Here is a 9234-nt window from a genome sequence, read left to right as displayed (position 1 = left end):
ATGGCACCGACTACTCGACACACCGTGAATATGAATGAAGAGGAATTCCGTACTTTTCTAGCTTCAAACATAGCCACAGTACAGGCTGCACTACATACCAACAATTACCTTAGATCTAGCAGTACAGGAAACCGTGTAGGATGCACCTACAAAGAATTCACTGCCTGCAAACCTTTGGAATTTGATGGAACCGAAGGACCGATCGGATTGAAACGGTGGACCGAGAAGGTCGAATCGGTGTTTTCCATAAGTAAGTGTACTGAAGAGGACAAAGTGAAGTACGCTACGCATACCTTCACAGGTTCTGCGTTAACATGGTGGAATACCTATCTAGAGCAAGTGAGACAAGACGATGCGTACCCACTACCGTGGTCAGCATTCAAGCACTTGATGAACGAGAAGTACCGTCCCAGAACCGAGGTCAATAAGCTCAAGACAGAACTTAGAGGGTTACGAACCCATGGATTTGATATTACCACGTACGAAAGATGATTCACAGAATTGTACCTATTGTGTCCGGGAGCATTCGAAGATGAGGAAGAGAAGATCGACGCGTTTGTGAAAGGATTACCGGAAAGAATCCAAGAAGATATAAGTTCACACGAGCCCGCCTCCATACAACAGGCATGTAGAATGGCTCACAAACTAGTGAACCAGATTGAAGAAAGAATTAAAGAACAGACTGCTGAAGAGGCCAATGTGAAGCAAGTCAAAAGAAAGTGAGAGGAAAACAGTGATAAGAATCACCAATACAGCAACGACAGCAATTACAACAATAATCACAATAATTATCCCAACAATCGCAACATCAATCGCAACTACAACAAACGGCCCAACAACAACAACAACAACAACAACAACAACAATAATAGCAACTACAACAATCATCCCAACAACAATAATAACCGCAACAACAACAACAATCAGAAGCAGCTATGCCAAAGGTGTGAAAAGTATCACTCGGGGTTCTGCACTAAATTTTGCAACAAGTGTAAAAGAAATGGTCATAGCGCGGCGAAGTGTGAGGTCTACGGACCAGGGGTTAATAGAACGAAAGGAACAAATGGTGTCAGAATGAGTAATGGCGGAGCAAGTAGTGTCGGAGCAAGTTATGCCAATGTAGTTTGTTATAAATGTGGAAAATCGGGCCACATTATTAGAAATTGCCCGAACCAGGAGAACATGAATGGACAAGGCCGCGGAAGAGTTTTCAATATTAATGCAGCAGAGGCACAGGAAGACCCGGAGCTTGTTACGGGTACGTTTCTTATTGATAATAAATTTGCTTACGTTTTATTTGATTCGGGTGCGGATAGAAGCTATATGAGTAGAGATTTTTGTGCTAAATTAAGTTGTCCATTGACGCCTTTGGATAGTAAATTTTTACTCGAATTAGCAAATGGTAAATTAATTTCAGCAGATAATATATGTCGGAATCGAGAAATTAAACTGGTTAGCGAAACATTTAAGATTGATTTGATACCAGTAGAGTTAGGGAGTTTTGATGTGATAATCGGTATGGACTGGTTGAAAGAAGTGAAAGCAGAGATCGTTTGTTACAAAAATGCAATGCGCATTATACGAGAAAAAGGAAAACCCTTAATGGTGTACGGAGAAAAGGGCAACACGAAGCTACATCTTATTAGTAATTTGAAGGCACAAAAACTAATAAGAAAAGGTTGCTATGCTGTTCTAGCACACGTCGAGAAAGTACAAACTGAAGAAAAGAGCATCAATGATGTTCCCATTGCAAAAGAATTTCCCGATGTATTTTCGAAAGAATTACCGGGATTACCCCCACATCGATCCGTTGAATTTCAAATAGATCTTGTACCAGGAGCTGCACCAATAGCTCGTGCTCCTTACAGACTCGCACCCAGTGAGATGAAAGAACTGCAAAGCCAATTACAAGAACTTTTAGAGCGTGGTTTCAATCGAACAAGCACATCACCGTGGGGAGCTCCTGTTTTGTTTGTCAAGAAGAAAGATGGTACATTCAGGTTGTGTATTGACTACCGAGAGTTGAACAAACTTACCATCAAGAACCGCTACCCACTACCGAGAATCGACGACTTATTTGATCAACTACAAGGCTCGTCTGTTTATTCAAAGATTGACTTACGTTCCGGGTATCATCAAATGCGGGTAAAAGAAGATGATATTCCAAAGACTACTTTCAGAACACGTTACGGTCATTATGAGTTTATGGTCATGCCGTTTGGTTTAACTAATGCACCAGCTGTGTTCATGGACCTTATGAACCGAGTGTGTGGACCATACATTGACAAGTTTGTCATTGTTTTCATTGATGACATACTTATTTACTCAAAGAATGACCAAGAACACGGTGAACATTTGAGAAAGGTGTTAGAAGTATTGAGGAAGGAAGAATTGTACGCTAAATTTTCAAAGTGTGCATTTTAGTTAGAAGAAGTTCAATTCCTCGGTCACATAGTGAACAAAGAAGGTATTAAGGTAGATCCGGCAAAGATAGAAACTGTTGAAAAGTGGGAAACCCCGAAAACTTCGAAACACATACGCCAGTTTTTAGGACTAGCTGGTTACTACAGAAGGTTCATCCAAGTCTTTTCCAGAATAGCAAAACCCTTGACTGCATTAACGCATAAAGGGAAGAAATTTGAATGGAATGATGAACAAGAGAAAGCGTTTCAGTTATTGAAGAAAAAGCTAACTACGGCACCTATATTGTCATTGCCTGAAGGGAATGATGATTTTGTGATTTATTGTGACGCATCAAAGCAAGGTCTCGGTTGTGTATTAATGCAACGAACGAAGGTGATTGCTTATGCGTCTAGACAATTGAAGATTCACGAACAAAATTATACGACGCATGATTTGGAATTAAGCCCGGTTGTTTTTGCATTAAAGACTTGGAAGCACTACTTATATGGGGTCAAAAGTATTATGTATACCGACCACAAAAGTCTTCAACACATATTTAATCAGAAACAACTGAATATGAGGCAGCGTAGGTGGATTGAATTATTGAATAATTACGACTTTGAGTTTCGTTACCACCCGCGGAAGGAAAATGTGGTAGCCGATGCCTTGAGCAGGAAGGACAGAGAACCCATTCGAGTAAAATCTATGAATATAATGATTTATAATAACCTTACTACTCAAATAAAGGAGGCGCAACAAGGAGTTTTAAAAAAGGGAAATTTAAAGGATGAAATACCCAAAGGATCAGAGAAGCATCTTAATATTCGGGAAGACGGAACCCGGTATAGGGCTGAAAGGATTTGGGTACCAAAATTTGGAGATATGAGAGAAATGGTACTTAGAGAAGCTCATAAAACCAGATACTCAATACATCCTGGAACGGGGAAGATGTACAAGGATCTCAAGAAACATTTTTGGTGGCCGGGTATGAAAGCCGATGTTGCTAAATACGTAGGAGAATGTTTGACGTGTTCTAAGGTCAAAGCTGAGCATCAAAAACCATCAGGTCTACTTCAACAACCCGAAATCCAGGAATGGAAATGGGAAAACATTACCATGGATTTCATCACTAAATTGCCAAGGACTGCAAGTGGTTTTGATACTATTTGGGTAATAGCAGATCGTCTCACCAAATCAGCACACTTCCTGCCAATAAGAGAAGATGACAAGATGGAGAAGTTAGCACGACTGTATTTGAAGGAAGTCATCTCCAGACATGGAATATCAATCTCTATTATCTCTGATAGGGATGGCAAATTTATTTCAAGATTCTGGCAGACATTACAGCAAGCATTAGGAACTCGTCTAGACATGAGTACTGCCTATCATCCACAAACTGATGGTCAGAGCGAAAGGACGATACAAACGCTTGAAGACATACTACGAGCATGTGTTATTGATTTCAGAAACAGTTGGGATCGACATCTACCGTTAGCAGAATTTTCCTACAACAACAGCTACCATTCAAGCATTGAGATGTCGCCGTTTGAAGCACTTTATGGTAGAAAGTGCAGGTCTCCGATTTGTTGGAGTGAAGTGGGGGATAGACAGATTACGGGTCCGGAGATTATACAAGAAACTACCGAGAAGATCATCTAAATTCAACAACGGTTGAAAACCGCCCAAAGTAGACAAAAGAGCTACGCTGACATTAAAAGAAAAGATATAGAATTTGAAATTGGAGAGATGGTCATGCTTAAAGTTGCACCTTGGAAAGGCGTTGTTCGATTTGGTAAACGAGGGAAATTAAATCCAAGGTATATTAGACCATTCAAGATTATTGATCGTGTCGGACCAGTAGCTTACCGACTTGAGTTACCTCAACAACTCGCGGCTGTACATAACACTTTCCACGTCTCGAATTTGAAGAAATGTTTTGCTAAAGAAGATCTCACTATTTCGTTAGATAAAATCCAAATCAACGAAAAACTTCAATTCATCGAAGAACCCGTCGAAATTATGGATCGTGAGGTTAAAAGACTTAAGCAAAACAAGATACCAATTGTTAAGATTCGATGGAATGCTCGTAGAGGACCCGAGTTCACCTGGGAGCGTGAAGATCAGATGAAGAAGAAATACCCGCATCTATTTCCAGAAGATTCGTCAACACCTTCAACAGCTTAAAATTTCGGGACGAAATTTATTTAACGGGTAGGTACTGTAGTGACCCGAACTTTTCCATGTTTATATATATTAATTGAGATTGATATTTACATGATTAAATGTTTCCAACATGTTAAGCAATCAAACTTGTTAAGACTTGATTAATTGAAATATGTTTCATATAGACAATTGACCACCCAAGTTGACCGGTGATTCACGAACGTTAAAACTTTTAAAAACTATATGATGACATATATATGGATATATATATAGTTAACATGATACTATGATAAGTAAACATATCATTAAGTATATTAACAATAAACTACATATGTAAAAACAAGACTACTAACTTAATGATTTTTAAACGAGACATATATGTAACGATTATCGTTGTAAAGACATTTAATGTATATATATCATATTAAGAGATATTCATACATGATAATATCATGATAATATAATAATTTAAAATCTCATTTGATATTATAAACATTGGGTTAACAACATTTAACAAGATCGTTAACCTAAAGGTTTCAAAACAACACTTACATGTAACGACTAACGATGACTTAACGACTCAGTTAAAATGTATATACATGTAGTGTTTTAATATGTATTTATACAATTTTGAAAGACTTCAATACACTTATCAAAATACTTCTACTTACAAAAATTCTTACAATTACATCCTCGTTCAGTTTCATCAACAATTCTACTCGTATGCATCCGTATTCGTACTCGTACAATACACAGCTTTTAGATGTATGTACTATTGGTATATACACTCCAATGATCAGCTCTTAGCAGCCCATGTGAGTCACCTAACACATGTGGGAACCATCATTTGGCAACTAGCATGAAATATCTCATAAAATTACAAAAATATGAGTAATCATTCATGACTTATTTACATGAAAACAAAATTACATATCCTTTATATCTAATCCATACACCAACGACCAAAAACACCTACAAACACTTTCATTCTTCAATTTTCTTCATCTAATTGATCTCTCTCAAGTTCTATCTTCAAGTTCTAAGTGTTCTTCATATATTCTACAAGTTCTAGTTACATAAAATCAAGAATACTTTCAAGTTTGCTAGCTCACTTCCAATCTTGTAAGGTGATCATCCAACCTCAAGAAATCTTTGTTTCTTACAGTAGGTTATCATTCTAATACAAGGTAATAATCATATTCAAACTTTGGTTCAATTTCTATAACTATAACAATCTTATTTCAAGTGATGATCTTACTTGAACTTGTTTTCGTGTCATGATTCTGTTTCAAGAACTTCGAGCCATCCAAGGATCCGTTGAAGCTAGATCCATTTTTCTCTTTTCCAGTAGGTTTATCCAAGGAACTTAAGGTAGTAATGATGTTCATAACATCATTCGATTCATACATATAAAGCTATCTTATTCGAAGGTTTAAACTTGTAATCACTAGAACATAGTTTAGTTAATTCTAAACTTGTTCGCAAACAAAAGTTAATCCTTCTAACTTGACTTTTAAAATCAACTAAACACATGTTCTATATCTATATGATATGCTAACTTAATGATTTAAAACCTGGAAACACGAAAAACACCGTAAAACCGGATTTACGCCGTCGTAGTAACACCACGGGCTGTTTTGGGTTAGTTAATTAAAAACTATGATAAACTATGATTTAAAAGTTGTTATTCTGAGAAAATGATTTTTATTATGAACATGAAACTATATCCAAAAATTATGGTTAAACTCAAAGTGGAAGTATGTTTTCTAAAATGGTCATCTAGACGTCGTTCTTTCGACTGAAATGACTACCTTTACAAAAACGACTTGTAACTTATTTTTCATAAAATAGAGTTCAATATGAAACCATAGCAATTTGATTCACTCAAAACGGATTTAAAATGAAGAAGTTATGGGTAAAACAAGATTGGATAATTTTTCTCATTTTAGCTACGTGAAAATTGGTAACAAATCTATTCCAACCATAACTTAATCAACTTGTATTGTATATTATGTAATCTTGAGATACCATAGACACGTATACAATGTTTCGACCTATCATGTCGACACATCTATATATATTTCGGAACAACCATAGACACTCTATATGTGAATGTTGGAGTTAGCTATACAGGGTTGAGGTTGATTCCAAAATATATATAGTTTGAGTTGTGATCAATACTGAGATACGTATACACTGGGTCGTGGATTGATTCAAGATAATATTTATCGATTTATTTCTGTACATCTAACCGTGGACAACTAGTTGTAGGTTACTAACGAGGACAGCTGACTTAATAAACTTAAAACATCAAAATATATTAAAAGTGTTGTAAATATATTTTGAACATACTTTGATATATATATATATATATTGTTATAGGTTCGTGAATCAACCAGTGGCCAAGTCTTACTTCCCGACGAAGTAAAAAATCTGTGAAAGTGAGTTATAGTCTCACTTTTAAAATCTAATATTTTTGGGATGAGAATACATGTAGGTTTTATAAATGATTTACAAAATAGACACAAGTACTTGAAACTACATTCTATGGTTGAATTATCGAAATCGAATATGCCCCTTTTTATTAAGTCTGGTAATTTAAGAATTAGGGAATAGACACCCTAATTGACGCGAATCCTAAAGGTAGATCTATTGGGCCTAACAAACCCCATCCAAAGTACCGGATGCTTTAGTACTTCGAAATTTATATCATATCCGAAGGGTGTCCCGGAATGATGGGGATATTCTTATATATGCATCTTGTTAATGTCGGTTACTAGGTGTTCACCATATGAATGATTTTTTATCTCTATGTATGGGATGTGTATTGAAATATGAAATCTTGTGGTCTATTATTATGATTTGATATATATAGGTAAAACCTATAACTCACCAACATTTTTGTTGACGTTTTAAGCATGTTTATTCTCAGGTGATTATTAAGAGCTTCCGCTGTCGCATACTTAAATAAGGACGAGATTTGGAGTCCATGCTTGTATGATATTGTGTAAAAACTGCATTCAAGAAACTTATTTTGTTGTAACATATTTGTATTGTAAACCATTATGTAATGGTCGTGTGTAAACAGGATATTTTAGATTATCATTATTTGATAATCTACGTAAAGCTTTTTAAAACCTTTATCTATGAAATAAAGGTTATGGTTTATTTTAAAAATGAATGCAGTCTTTGAAAAACGTCTCATATAGAGGTCAAAACCTCACAACGAAATCAATTAATATGGAACGTTTTTAATCAATAAGAACGGGACATTTCACAATGTTCGTCTAAGTGTGGGATGTTGGTATCTTTTTATGCTGTATTATAATAAACCATTATGAAGATTCCACGCCCTTAAGCCAAATTTCAAAATTTTTGCAAAAGAAACCCTTTTCGAAAGAATATTTTTAAAAACCTAAAACGTTTGTCAATAAAAATAAGGCTTAAGTAAGGTGGAATTCTTATTAGATTGAAATCTCTAATAGAGCATTGCATGACTAAGACATTATCGACCTAAATTGATTATGGTGAGGCACCTCAAATAAGACCGGCATTCATCTTTAATGCTTCACTATTTTCCGTTGAGAGTGCCGATGTCTGTGCTCAGAATCAGAACTTGCTTTAGATCTACATCTCCAAGCAGCAAAACATGGTTCGGTTGTAATCAAAATAGCTACCCATTTGTCAAACATAAACCTTCCACACCTCCACTACTTCTACTCTACCACCACATCCACATCACCTTTACTATCTCGAAAAACCCAGAAAATGAGATTCCTTCTAAAAACCTGATGTTATAAACCTCTCAAGTATCATAACAAAAGTCTTGAAAAAGTTTACCGGCAAAAAGTTTCTCGAGATGAAGTCTCCAAAAAAAAATAAAAAATTTTGATGAAGTCTGAAAAAAGGAGCAGAACTAAATAAGAGAAATGCCGAAGAGAACTCGACCGAAAAAGATTATCAAATGAAGAAAAGTTCAAAAGTGCTTCTCAAAATACTTCAGCACTCCTATCTATCCGAATAAAAGTCTGTATAAAGACTACATTACCCGTTATCTCACCCTTCAAAAACAACTTCACTACCACTCCAAAATTCCTTTTCCATCATTAACAAATGACCTATAAAGCTGAGATTACTACCGTTCTTGCATTAGCATCAAGGATTTGAGTCTTTATCAAGCCTATGACGATGGGTGCAGCATGACTGGCTATGAGCGTACTTCATTTCTTAGATCTATAAGGGACCCTAAACACCTGAGTGATTTGAGTGACTCGTGGAAGCTAGCCTATGTCATGTAACCTCCTCGCATGCTTGCAGAGATAATTTCAATCCTAACATAGAGGACTCACCTTATCTTTTTGCTCTTATAATAAAAGCAAACCTATTAGGGTATTAGAAAAGAAACACCGAAAAGATTCTTAAAAATAAGAGTTTGCTTGAGGACAAGCAAAGTCTAAGTGTGGGATATTTGATATCGGCTAAAAAGTCACGTTTGAATGCTCAGTCATCAGATGTTTGAATGCTGACCACGGTAGTGCGTATGCAGCATCTTGTCCCATTTGCTCTAGGTAGGTATTCCACCATGTTAACGAAGTACCTGTGAAGGTATGCGTAGCGTACTTTACTTTGTCTTCTTTAGTACACTTACTTATGGCAAACACTGATTCA

This window comes from Rutidosis leptorrhynchoides, chromosome 1, assembly GCF_046630445.1.
Source record: "Rutidosis leptorrhynchoides isolate AG116_Rl617_1_P2 chromosome 1, CSIRO_AGI_Rlap_v1, whole genome shotgun sequence".
Lineage (NCBI taxonomy): Eukaryota > Viridiplantae > Streptophyta > Magnoliopsida > Asterales > Asteraceae > Rutidosis > Rutidosis leptorrhynchoides.
The sequence above is the reverse complement of the archived record's forward strand: the minus strand, read 5'-3'. Positions refer to the sequence as shown.